Source organism: Strix aluco, chromosome Z (genome assembly GCF_031877795.1).
Source record: "Strix aluco isolate bStrAlu1 chromosome Z, bStrAlu1.hap1, whole genome shotgun sequence".
NCBI classification, from domain to species: domain Eukaryota; kingdom Metazoa; phylum Chordata; class Aves; order Strigiformes; family Strigidae; genus Strix; species Strix aluco.
In genome coordinates, this window is record NC_133971.1 from 85583001 (window position 1) to 85595686 (window position 12686).

Genomic DNA, 12686 nt, shown 5'->3' on the forward strand with positions numbered 1-12686 from the left:
CATGTCAGATCTGGTACAAGACAGGCACTTGCCTGGGTCCCGCACCAACCTCCTGAGTGCATGCTTGCAGGGCTCATACTGTGCAAGGCTTCCCGGTGCCTCCCGGCAGGGGACAGGCTCTGATTTGTGCCACCATGGCCAGTTTGGCCAGCTGATCCAAGGTGGTGCCACCCCTGCTGCTCCCTGTGCCCGGTGGGGCTGTCCCCTGCGGCAGGGCTTGTCCCTCCCATAAGGCTGACCCAGGGCAGGGCAAGGGCAGCACACTGCAGAGGTCATGCACCCCAAGTCTGCGGGGACCGGGGCCACCCTGGCAGGTCATGGCAGGGCCCAGCTCCACTTTGAAACGTGCCGGTCATGGCTCTGCTGAAAATAAGCTGGGCTGGGCTGCCACCTTGTGCCAACAGGCAGCATCCACTGACCCAGCCAGGCATGGGAAGGGATCTTCCATCAGCCCAGATTTTCAGTGACTGAAATGGGGATATAGCCCCTGGACCTCAGCTTCCAGGTGAACCCCACAGAGCTCAGCACCCACCCGGAAGCAGGGAAGGGACTTTGCTGTCCCTCCATGCAGCACAGCTCTGGAGCCATCTTCACCCATAACCCGGGGTTCAAAAATCCCATATCTGTGCCAAGCTCACTCCTGTTGTTCAGCAGCCGTGTCCTTGGGGAAATGCCTGGATGCTGGAAGAGGGGGTGCAGCCAGGTTCAGCGCCCCAGGGTGCTGGTGCTGCATGGGGTGCAGGATCCCTGTGAGTGCTCTGAGTTGCAGAGCTCAGTGAGGAAGGGCTCAGCCCCAAACACCAAGCATGGCCAGGGACAAATGCCAAAAATTAGGTGCAGGCAGTTACTCGCAGTGAGCGGGCAGCCTTGGGCCCTGAGGCCGCCTGCAGCCGTGGAAGGCATTTCTGGGTGGCCCTAGCCTCAGCCACCCTGCCAAGGTGATGCCAAGGTGACCTTCGCCTTCTGCTATCAGCTCTGGCTCACATACTTGACGTCGGCAAAGGCTGCCGGCACAGCCCGGGGGGCAGCAGCAAGGCCGAGACGTCACTGCACGTCTCTGGGCGGCCCTGGCATGCACCAGCCCCGGCACAGCCCACACTGGCCAGCTGCTTCAGGCCAACGCTATCTGGGTCGGTAAATGAAGTTTATCAGTTCCTCCCTTTTTTTCTTTTTTTTTTTTTTTTCAAGGCAGGAAAGGAAAGGAAACATTTCTGCAGGGAAGCTGAAGCGGGAGAAGTTTATGCATGGGAGAACAAGGGAGAGATCCCTTCCTGCATCCAACACTGGGGCACAGCTTATCTCTCCCCTGGGGCAGCCCTGACCACCAGCACCCGCTTTGGAGCCCATCTCTGCTGGCATCCTAGACCCGCAGCCCATCCCCCAACTCCCTTGCTGCAGGTCAGGGCAGAGGGCCATTACCTGACATCAAATTGTCCAGGGTGATGGGTGACCCCAAGGGGTGAAGTGGCAGCAGGAGGAAGTTTGCGTGCCCAATGGCAAGGGGGAGTGGGGATTATTTCCCTGGTGCTGAGCAGGCACATACCATCCCCAGGTGTTCCAGCACCTGGCATAGGGTGGCAGTTGGGCACCCCCTGAGTACCGTTAACAGGGACAAGCAATGACATCCCTAGCCTGAGCTCCTGGTCAGAGCAGGATGTAACCAGCACGACATCAGATCTGCTGTGGCTTTATACTGCAAATGCCCAGGCCTGGAGATCCCTCGTCTGGGTACCTCCCTGGGGCTGCACATCTCCCTTGCAGAAACTCTTCTTGCCAGACATCCTCAGCCTGCCAAGCTGCAGCCTGCAGCCCTCACCCCTTTTTATACCACCTGCCAGCAGCTCCAGAATGGACCTCTTGAGTGTTGCCCGCAGCCAGGACCCCTGTTTTTCTCTGGGAAGCCCCATGTGCATCTCAGACACAAAGCAGCAGTGAAGTATGGTGCCTAAAGCACGCAGCTGATGACCTGCACCCAGCTGCATAACCTGGAAGGTCCCTTTGCTCCTCAGTGCCTAGGTGCCCCCATGGTGGGGGTCACAATGCTGCCCTCCTTTGAAAGGTGCTGGGGGACAGCTCATGGGAGAGAGGCAACAATGGAGCTGTGAGGATTGTGTGGGGTTTGGGAGGAAGACAGCAGCCCAGCCTGACCCTACCCCCGTTGATTGTTAAAGCAGTATCAGATCCATCTTTTCTCAGTAGTGCTGTCATCCCCCACCTTTCCCATCAGACACCTGAATCCCCGCAGACAGCCCCAGGCCAGGGTGAGGCATTGGTGGGCACCAGGGCTCAGTCAGGGCACTGCAGTGACTTCAGCTGAATTGTGACTGTGAGCCCCCATCTGACCCATGCCATTCCCACAGTGCCGGGAGGGAACACTACCCCTACCCCCAAGAGACAGAGGGCTCCTCTGGCAGGAAACTCTCTGAGCCTGATTCATATCTCCACTTTTACAGCCGTTTCGGTAGAACAGGTAAACCAAGCACATTGCTGGGAACAGGTTCCAGCAGGGGAAAGGTCCTGCAGCACCAGCTCATGCTCCCCCAGGGATGTTTCCTAGCACCAGCATGGCACTGTGGGGTACCAGGGTTCATCCCCTCCTTGAGACAGCTGTGGGGAAAGAGAGGCAGGGTTTGTCCTTGCTCTCCTCCATTGCCAACCATGGGGAGGATGTTAACTATGAAAACCCTAGGAGAAAACACTGCAGGAGCCAAGATGTCTTTGCAGCATGCAGAGGGCCGAGACTGTAAGAGAGAGAAAAGCCAGAGCCCTTTTGCAGCAGCCTGACAAAGAGATGCCTGCGTGGCACGCTGTTAAGAGGGGAAGTGACACCCAATGCTCCTCTCACACGCCTGCCCCTTGGGCTTTCTCCATCTCCTCTGTCAGCTGGGATGAGGCCATGAGTCACCACGGGGCACCCAGTCCAGCCCCAACGCCGCTCCACACCCCGTCAGCCTGGCCCAGCTCACCAGGGGCCCCCGAGCAACGTGACAGCTGAGTCCCACCAGCTTCCTCCAAGGGCCTTTTAAAATTCCCTACAATCTCTCCCTGGCAGGGCTCCAGATCTTTCTGGGCTCGTTTCTGCACTTGGGTCCTTTATTGCTTTACCTACATGGACTTGGATCAGGCATGCGTAGTGTGGGCCAGCCTGCCGGTGTGGGCAGCATGTGGGCAATGCAGGGGTAGCATCACCCCTACAGAGGCAAATCTTGCCCCATCAGCTTTGGGAGATGGTGTGCTTACTTTTCGAAGGTGATTTTGCGATTGCGAAACCTGCCCACACCAACAAAATAAGCATGTGCATGTGGACGTCACCCTTCCATGATGAAAACTATTAAATTAAATTAAAGCTGCAGCAGAAGCCTTGCTGGTGTCAGCTCCTCAGCCTGCTGGAGCTCAGCACTTGACAGCCTCTCCAGTGGGAGCAGCCAGCCTGGCAAACAGGCTGAGCGGCCCCAGCCTGCGGCCAGCTGGTCAGGGCACCGCTGGCAGCTCTGGGAGGGAGCTAACCCAACGATGAACTCACTGGCACCCAGTCACCTCACCAGCGCACCCTTCAAAGGGAAGGCCCGCAGGCAGCAGAGCTCATCACGGAAGGACGTCGTTCCACCCTGTGCTGCCCAGGACACCTCATCTTCCTGGGGAAACACCCTCCTTCCAGCTCTCCTGGCAGGCGAGCCTCTGGAAGGTGGCCAGCCATGGTGCAGAGCCCTACCTAATATGTTTAAACCTCCCTGTTGGTCTTCACTGACCCTTGTGAAGTCCTTTGCAGGTCCCCAGGGTTTGCAGGGAGTGGATGAAGCCCACTCCTGGCAAGCCCTGGGTGGGCTGTCCCTCTGCGAGGCAGCAGTATGGCTCATGCAGTAACTTTTCCCCTCATCTTCATCCTCTCTGAGCCTCTGGAGGTTTTCCAGACACTCTCTGAGCCACCACTGTCTTCAGCCTGTGTTACTGTTCCCCATCATACGGCCACGGTTGAGGTTCTGCCCCGTGCCTGGGAGGAGCAGGAGCACCCTCACCCCACCCAGCCTGTTAAAAGGAGCTTTTACGTCCTGCTCTTTAATCCTGTTTCTGGAACAAGGCCGTGTTTTAAAAATCAGGGGAGGTTGCTAAGGGACAGTGTGCTCAGCAGGGACATTGCTCGCAAACCCTCAGCACTCAAAAACGAGAGGTAAATAACTTGGGATATTATTAATCCTTTGCTGCCCACACAATAAACAGAAATGTATTATTCTTGTCAAGGACAAAGGAGCCCATATTTCCCCGCAGCCGAGGAGCTGAACCAGCAAATCTTTTGGATTCAGCTCCACAGCGGGTTCAGCTGTGACTGAAGTTGTTCCAGTTCAGTTCCCGTTCATTAACCATTTGTTAACCCTGAACTCACTTCAGCCGGTTTAAGCTGGAAAACACAGCCTGTGGAAGTGGCCGTGTGATGGGGACTGAGCCATTTCCAGCCCATCTTTGGTTTCCACGGCCTCTGCTCCTGTCCGTGTTGGGCACCATTGCTTCTCACCACCTAGGCAGAGCTGACACACAGGGCCAAAGGGCAGAAAAGCTAAATATTGCCCTGGGAGCATGTAGGAAACCTACACTGTGAGAGATGAGCATGGCTGCAGGGGAACTGAGCCTCCTGGGCTCTTCCTCCCTGAAACTGGCACCTGCACACGCGCAGTACAAGGCGGCGGCTCCTAAACCAACAGGAGCACCAGAAGATCATGCGTTCCCATCATCACGCTCAGAAATTAAAATGCTCCATACGTTAAATACCCTTTAATGACCCACAACCTGAATCTGGGGACAGCCATGGGATATTTAGCAAAAAATCTACCATAACAGGCTGAGGGCCCAGGAAGAGATGAGGTCCTGTGGCAGCAGCTGCTCCACGGCCACGTAGCAGCACATCGAGCTGCCATTTCTCCCGGCAGAAAAGCACGTGTAGGGCAGGGGCGTGAAAGGACTGGCCGTCCTGCTGCCCCCTGCACTCAGCTATTCCCAGAGAACACCTGGTGCAGCTTTGTCCATGACAGCGCCTCCAAAAATAATGTCCCCGCACAGGCAGCGAGGCAAGGGGGGTGTGGGGGCTTGGCAGCCGGGGCTCTGCCGGTTCACATCCAGCTCACTATATGCTAGTGCTGTCAGAAGACGAGATCTTAGTTATATTTATCATTTGACGGTACTGGTCCCCACTATTTTTAGAGCAGCATTGCAGCTGCAGCTCGCTGAGGAGCGAGGTGAGTTGGCCGGGCAGCTGGTCTTTACCGAGCTTCACACAAAATTGCTCAAGTCAAAGCGTCTCCTCCCTGACCCCAAACAGCCCATGGTCAGGCTGGTGAGCTCCAGGCTGCTGTCCCTTGGGGCAGTGGGTCCTGCCCAGGTCCCTGCTGGTGGGTGGCAGAGCCCCGGTGCCCCACGGCTGCTCGGTGCTGGAGTATTTCTGAGCAGCCATTTCCCGGGGGCAGCTTCCCCCGCGGGTCCTGCACCCACGGGCTGCTCTGGCACTGCTGTTTCCCAGCCCGGCTGCGCGGGCTGGGCCTGAGGGGCACCGGCACCACCTTGGGGGTGGGGAACACCCGGGTGGTCCCACTCGGGACATATCCGTGGGGTGGGGGTCCCACCTTGGGGAGGCCTGTGGGGCTGCGGGGGCCGTGCCTGTGGGGCTGGGACACGTCGCACACATGGTGCTGGGGGGTGGGTGTCTGTGGGGCTGGGATGTGCCGTGGCCGTGGGTGTGTCCGTGGGGTGGGACACGCTGTGCCCACAGAGCGCGGGGCGCTGGGGGGGTGGGTCTGTGGGGTGGGGCCGTGTCCGGGCCCAGCGCCCCCCCCGGGCAGAGGTTAAGGGTCAGCCTGGCGGCGGGGCAGCGGCAGCGGGCCAGGGAGATGGCAGCCCCCACCCCAGCGCTGAGTCAGGCCCCGCCCCCGCCGCCGGCGGCCAATGAGGAGCCGCCTCGCCTGGGACCGCCCCTTCCCCGCTGTCATCACACACCCGCACGTGGAGGGGGCGGAGCGGAGGCGGGATCTCGGCGCCGCGCGTCACACCCTCTCCGCCCGCCCATTGGCCGTGCGGCCCCACCGCACGCCTCGCCCCGCGCCGTGCCCCGCCCAGCGCACCAATCAGCGCGGGGGAGGCGGGCTGGGGGGCGTGTCCCCGCCGGCACCCGGAAGGAGCGGACGGAGCCGCGCAGCAGTTGGGGCCGCGGCGGCGGCAGCAGCGGAGGGGGCGCTGGTGGGTCCGGCGGGGCCGCGGCGGGCAGGGCCTGGGGGGGACGGACGGAGCAGAGCCGGGCACGGCCGAGGGGGGGACGGGCTGCTTGTCCGGCGTGGGAGGGGTTAATGCGCCCCGTCCCCGCCGCCCCCTCCCCGTTCCAGAAGGTTCGGGGGGGTTGTGGGACTGGGGGTCCTGACTGGAGGAGGAGGGGGGGCCGCGGCCGGGATTGGGGGGGGGGGGCTGTGACCGGAATGGGGGGCCGTGAACTGGGGGGGGCGTGAGTGGAGGGGCTGTAGCCGGGAGTGCTGGGGCCGGCGCGGGGGGGCTGGGAGCGGGGGAAGCTGTGGCAGGAGGTGCCGGGGGGGGGCAGCCTGCGGTAGGCGGCGGCGTGACCGCAGCGCGGCTTGTCGGGGGCGGGGGAGCTGTGACAGGGACGCTGTGTCCCCTCTGCCGGGGGCGTCGGTGGCCGGGGGAGGACTGTTGCTTCGGGGGGGCTGTGGTGGGGAAGTCTGTCAGAGGTGGGGTTGGGGGTGGGGGGTGACACACAGCGGGGCTGTTCACAGCCCCGCTGCCCAGGAGGGGTGTGCTCTGGCTGTGGCGGTGCAGACTGTGTTTGGGGGGTGCCCCCCATCCCGGCTGCCAGCCCCCCGCCAAGGCCCCCGGCAGCTCAGGGAGGATGTGCTCCCCCACCAAGGCCACGTCCTCTCTGCCGTGACATGGGCAGGGAGAGTCTGCCCACGGCTCTGTCGACAGGATGGGGCCTCCTCCTCCTCCTCTTCCTCCCGGGCATCAGCTCAAACCCAGCCCCGGCTGGGACTTGCTGACTGTTCTCGTCCCCCGGGACAGCCCGTGTCCGAGGGATCCGTGGCAGTGGGGCCATGCCGGAGGCCCGCAGCGTGGCCCCGGCCACTCAGCCCACCGAGGCGGGGAGCGGGAGATGCGGCTCATCCAGCACCTCTTTGACCGACACCTGCCCCGTGGGTAGATCACACCCTTCAGCGTGGGGCTGCAAAAACAGGCGCTGGAGCGGATGTGAACCCCAGCATCCGCGGCGGGAGGCCTGCTGCCCTCTGGTGACAGCCGCCGCGGGCGGAAGGACCCATCCTGGGGGACGCTTACCCACCCAAAATCAGCAGCTACAGACCTGGTGGGGTTTTCCAGCATTTTGCTGTGGCCAAGGCGCTCAGTTTCTATAAAAATCACACAGGCAGTGAGCAGTGTACTCTTGGCAGTCCCAGATGTTATGTTTAGAAAGCTGCTGTGCATTAGGGAAGACAGAGGGAGGGCTGCGTGATGGGAGCTGGGGTGGTGGGCTTGTTTGCAACCCACCCGTGAGTGTGATCCATCAGGTGACATGTACGAGGGACATAGATTTATCTCTGGGGTTTCCAGACTACTTTTTTATTTTTTAAGGAAGGAACATGGAGTTTGCAGCTGCCGTGGGAAGTGTATGATAGAGGAATGTCGTGCTGCGTCTTAGGGTATTTTAAAAGTCACTTCCACTCAGTGCCTTTTAAAAAAGCATTGCACAAGCAAAGGTCTCCTTATGGACCCGTCCTCTGCCTGAACTGTGTTTGTTAGCCTCAGCAAAGAGGGGAGGTTGGGACCTTGTGGAGAGTGTAGCAGGATTGAACCCTGACACAAAGGAGAGTCTTGACAAACTTGGTAACGTGCAGAAGGTGAACAAGGTCTGGCAGGTGGAACAGGAGAAAACTCCTAATGTGAAAGTACTAGACTTTTGGCTGGGCTCTGCTTTAGAAGGGGGATGAGGACCGTGAGAATTAAGTCATCCTGTAAAGCCTTGTCAGCAGCAATTCACGTTGTGCGGGTCTCGGCGTGAGCAAGAGGCAGGGCCCTGGCAGGGACTACATGTCCCAGCATGCAGCTCCCTCTGCGCAGCCCAGTCACCCGTTTGGGCATCTCTGCAGCCTCCTGGCAGCTCTGCCTGTGCTGAGGGCAGGGCAGAGGTGGGAGCTTGGGTGGGCAGGGAGGTTTGTACAGGGTTTGGATCGGAGTGGGACACTGCTGCCATGGTGTCTCTTGCAGAGGAGATGGCACCAGCTTTCGCCTCATCTGCAGCAGCTGCTCCCATAATGTTTTGCAGGGTTCCTGCTGTCTGTCATGGGGCCTGAATGCTTGGAGTAGCCAGGATGTGTGGGGACAGCAGAGTCCTCCGGTTGCCCCAGCCATAGAGCTGCAGTCCTTGGGGAGCTGGGCTTGCAGAGCAAGGTCCGGCCTCCAAGTGGGGCAAGGCTGGGGCTGTTTCAGCTCTGCCACTCATCTTGTTTCTGTTCCCTGCATGAGAGATTGCTTACCCACCGCTGGAAGGAAAGCTGGTGGGGTCACCCTGCACTGCCTTTGGGGACCCTGGTATTTGAGGCACAGCTTGCTGAGGGGCTCCCCTGCTGCCCTGCCTTTGCAGCAAGCTGGGCAGAGAAGCTCTCAATTCTCTGTTCTTTGCATCTGCCCTCTGCAGAAATGACTTTAGGGAATAACATTTTAACAATAACCATTTTAATTTTACTGGTAGTGTTGCTGTTTTGCTCCTGGAAGCTTCCTCCAAGGCACATGAAGCCCCCATACACCCTCCCTCTGCTGTGGTTCTGAGCTTTCCCAGCCCCCATTCCCTTGCCAGTTTCAGGTCTTCTGAGCATGCGGAGCAGGAGGAGGAAAGGAAGTTCCCTCCCTGGGTTCAAGGGACCTCTGAGGGCAGGGAAGCACATCTGCGCCACTGTTTTTTTTCCTTGCTGTCTGCTGCCAGCTGCTTGCCCTGGCCTGTTTCTGCACAGCCACACTGAGTAGCAGAGGGCAGAGACGCCCCAACCTTCCCCACTGCTTCTGGGTCTGAGGGTGGTTCAAGGGCATAGTTACTGATCTGACTCTTGAAAGTCAATGACTCTTGACTCTTCCTGAGGCCTTTACCTGCCCTTGCTGCTCTGGGCCTGCCCACGCTTGTCCCCTTCTAGATTTGATAGGCACCATCGTGTGCTGTGTGGAAATGCACAGTGCCTGTGGCCAGGACTCTCCCTGGGTGCTGAACAAGAAAACGTGTCATTCGTAGGTATGCAACCACAGATGTGAAGGGAAAAAGTGAAGCTATATTGGTTAGAAAAGTGGTGTCTTCAGCACACTGTCACTGGAGCTGTTATCAAACTATCAGAGGCTTCCATGACTGAAGGAATTAATGAGTCAGGTTTGAGGCAGGACAGGTGTGAAGGGCAACACAGGAGAAATCCCAAAGGGAGAGATTTGTACCTTAACAGATGGCTTGTGGAGGGTGCTGTTGCGGGTTACTTGGCAGTGAGAGTCTTCTGTGGGAGGGTTTTGCCTGATGTCTCTCCACATGGCATCACTCTGAGGGACACCCTTTCTCCAGCAAGTTGTGTGGGTCCCTGTGTCCTGGTAATGCCATCATGTGTTTCTGGTCCTTCCTTCTGTTTGCAGTGCCTGGCAGCTCTGTTCCCTGGAGCCTGTTTTCTGACCAGCTCTCTTTCTTTGTTTTTCCGTTTTGCTTTTGCTCATGAGCAAGTGAGCCAGGTGAATATAACCTCTAGAGAACTTGGTCTCACAAAGTTTGAGGTTTGCTTTAAAAATGATTTTCTTTGGCTGGGAAGAGTCTGTGCAAATCTTCATCCTCACTTTGCCTTTGCTCCTCTTTCATAGTCTCCCTTGCCCGGCCTTGTGAATACCCAGCTGCCAATTAACATGTTTTCCCCCTGTTTCTGTCAGTGTCTTCAGCTGGTTGTGAATCCTGAATGAAGAGCAGCTGAGCTCACATGCTCTGCATTTCAGAGAGCTTTTTCAGGACTGGCCAGTGGTTTGCAGTCATCCTCGCCTGTGTTGTGGCCTGGACAACCCCCCAGCTAAGCAGCCTGATGGTAGAACAATACTTGGATGGGAAGCCTTCAAAGGAGTCCTGTGTGCTGCAAAAAGCGCAGTTAGTGATTCAGCTGGAAGTGCTTTTTAGCAACAAATCCATGTCCCGGGCCAGGGCTGATGTCAACTCTGTGATTCTTCTCGTTGGAAGTGAAAAACAATGCAAAACCCTTTATGCAAGAGTTGAGGTGATAATCCAGATCTCCTGGCCTCAGTCCATTTGGGGTAATTGCATTCTTCCTGGGGGGTGTTTTCAACCCATCCCTGTCAGATACATTGCCATCGCTTCCTGTGCTGCCGCAGTATGTGGGTGGCAGGACTTCAGCCATGTCCAAAGCAATTCTTGTCACTGCTCAGACTTAGAGCTTTCTCTGCAAGGTAGTGCGGTAGAGCAGAAAATTGGTGGAGGGTTTTAAATATATGTATTTACATATACACATGCTACACTTACTGGGTCTTGTTCTGCTTGTAAGCTCTCTGAAAACATAGCCCTGGTGACTAGCTGGTGCAGCCTCCAGGTCGGACGTCTCCTGGATGCAGGTTGACCTGCTAGCTGTGTAGGTGCAGGTGACATTAAGCACAAACTTTCTGGATGCCTTCATCACTGTTTTAAGGGCTGGTGCACCAGTAAGCTAGTGTGGCAGTGCCTCCCCGCATCATGATGTAAAGGCTGTGTTTCTGGGGGACCAGCAGTGTGGCTGCCTGCAGTGCTCTGCTCACTAGTGCTGTGGCTCTGGTCACAGCTGGGTTGTGCTGCTGGTGGTGCCACAGGGTGGGTGCCCATGCGGGAAGGGCAGCCTGGGGAGCAGGGACTGCCCCTAAGCAGCTTTTGCTCATTGTGCCTGTGGCCAGGGGAATAACAGACCTGGTTTCGGGGAGGCTGATATCGTCCTGGTTTTCAGGACCTGCTGGGCATGGGGACCTAGCCCCCACACACTGCGATCTCCGGTAGTCTGTAATTACAGCACTGGGAGCCTGGGGAGGAGTCTTAAACAATGTCTTTGTGACGGTGTTGGCAGGCCTCTCGGAGATTTCTATTAAGTTGTCGTTTTTCCCCTTTCCTGTAGCCTGGGAAACGCTGCGGCATTGGACTAGGCTTGGTCTGTTTGGGTTGTTGGGAGCAGTGTCTCTGCAGCAGTGGATTTGGCCCTCCCTGCCCTGGCTCCACGTCCTCATGGGGTGGTTTAGCAGGTGGCCTGTGGGGACCGCAGCCAGAGCCTGTTCTTGCAGATAAACCGTATGTCAGTGCATCTACTTGAGCACTGACAAAGTCTGTGTGGTGGAGCAACATACAGCTGCGGGGGTGGAGAACAAAGTTAAGGGCACAGAAAGGCCTTTACTTGCCACTAAAATCTGGGGAAGGAGAATGGTGGCAGCGACCTTAGCAGAATCTCTCCGGGGAGCCAACCGTGCACCCACCTGGAGTCATGTAGGGAACTGGGGTGATAACTGGAACCCCGGGAGGGAGTCAGGGCTGCAACTGGAGGGGCAGCCTCAGCACTGCTAAAAGATAGGGCAGGATCTTCGAGGTGCTGGAGTACTCGGGGTCTGTTGCTTCTGTTCATAGGCCACTAACTTGCTTGGCTTGGATGAGCAATTACTGTTCACCCCGTGTTCAGAAGGTCTTCTTGTGTGGGCAGGATATTTCCTAGCTGAGCTGAACATGTGTCTGTGCACTTGTCTTTCCAGGTGACCCAAGACAGCTGGAACAAGCGACCCCAAGACCACACTGTGGGTGCTGACAGCTGAGAGCTGCCTTTCCCGTCTGCTTCAGCCCTACACCAAGGTTAGCACCCATTCAGTCATCACTGGGCCGCCCCTTGGCCCCAAGGGACAGCTCTGTAGAATAGGTGTCACCCAGTGAGGTTCTCCCACAGCCCAGGCTTGCTGAGTGCTCCTGCCTCCCACCTGGCTGGCAGTGTGGTGAAGGGAGCCTGAATGTGTGCAACTGGTGCTGTTGCGACTGTTGAACCCTGCACATGGTTGTCAGGAGCTCAGGGGCAGTGTGTTTTAAGTCTTTGGGACCTTACAGTCTGTGCTGCTTGCTGCACTTGCCCTTCTGTGTACCAGCAGTATTGAATGGGAGCATTTCCCAGCTGCTGCTCTGTGCTGCTTGCTGTCCTTCACCTGAACAAACAGAGCTGAGACCTCACCCAGAGCTCGTGGCAGACATGATCCTGCTTTCTGACAGAACCAGTTGAGCTCTGCCTACGTTTTCCCAGAATTTTGTAGCTCGAGGAGGCCCTTGACCATGGTGTATGAGGCTTAAAATGACAGTGAAGTGTTTCAGGAGGACTGATAGTCTTTGTATTGCCACTGTCAAGAAATGCAAAGGTCAGGCCATCTCTGCTCTGAGGTAACCAGCCTGGTTCCTGTTGGCCAGCTCCCCGCCCCATCCCTGTGCTTGAATGTTTGTGTGCCTGCCTGGGATCTAGCAGTGCCAGCCCACCTGCACCGTGTGCCCTTGCTGGGAAGGGAGCCCTCATCAGCACTGTGCCTCTGTGGAGGGCAGGCAGAGCCCTTTTCTCATCCCAGAGCTCAGGTGCTATTTGGCCAGGAGAAGTTATATACAGAAGCTGCTGTTTAGGCCGCGTGGCTGCCCAGGC

General features: G+C 57.8%; 1 protein-coding gene across 8 annotated transcripts in view; it reads left to right on the forward strand.

Annotated features, from left to right (window-relative positions):
* Positions 1-6147: 6147 nt before the first annotated feature.
* ATOSB (atos homolog B) overlaps positions 6148-12686 on the forward strand; it is a 41375-nt gene continuing 34836 nt past the window's right edge. For all 8 annotated transcript variants that reach the window (XM_074812651.1, XM_074812652.1, XM_074812654.1 and 5 more), the window contains exons 1-2: positions 6148-6222; positions 11770-11866. The gene's annotated coding sequence lies outside the window, so the exon portion shown is untranslated. The remainder of the gene's footprint in view (positions 6223-11769; positions 11867-12686) is intronic.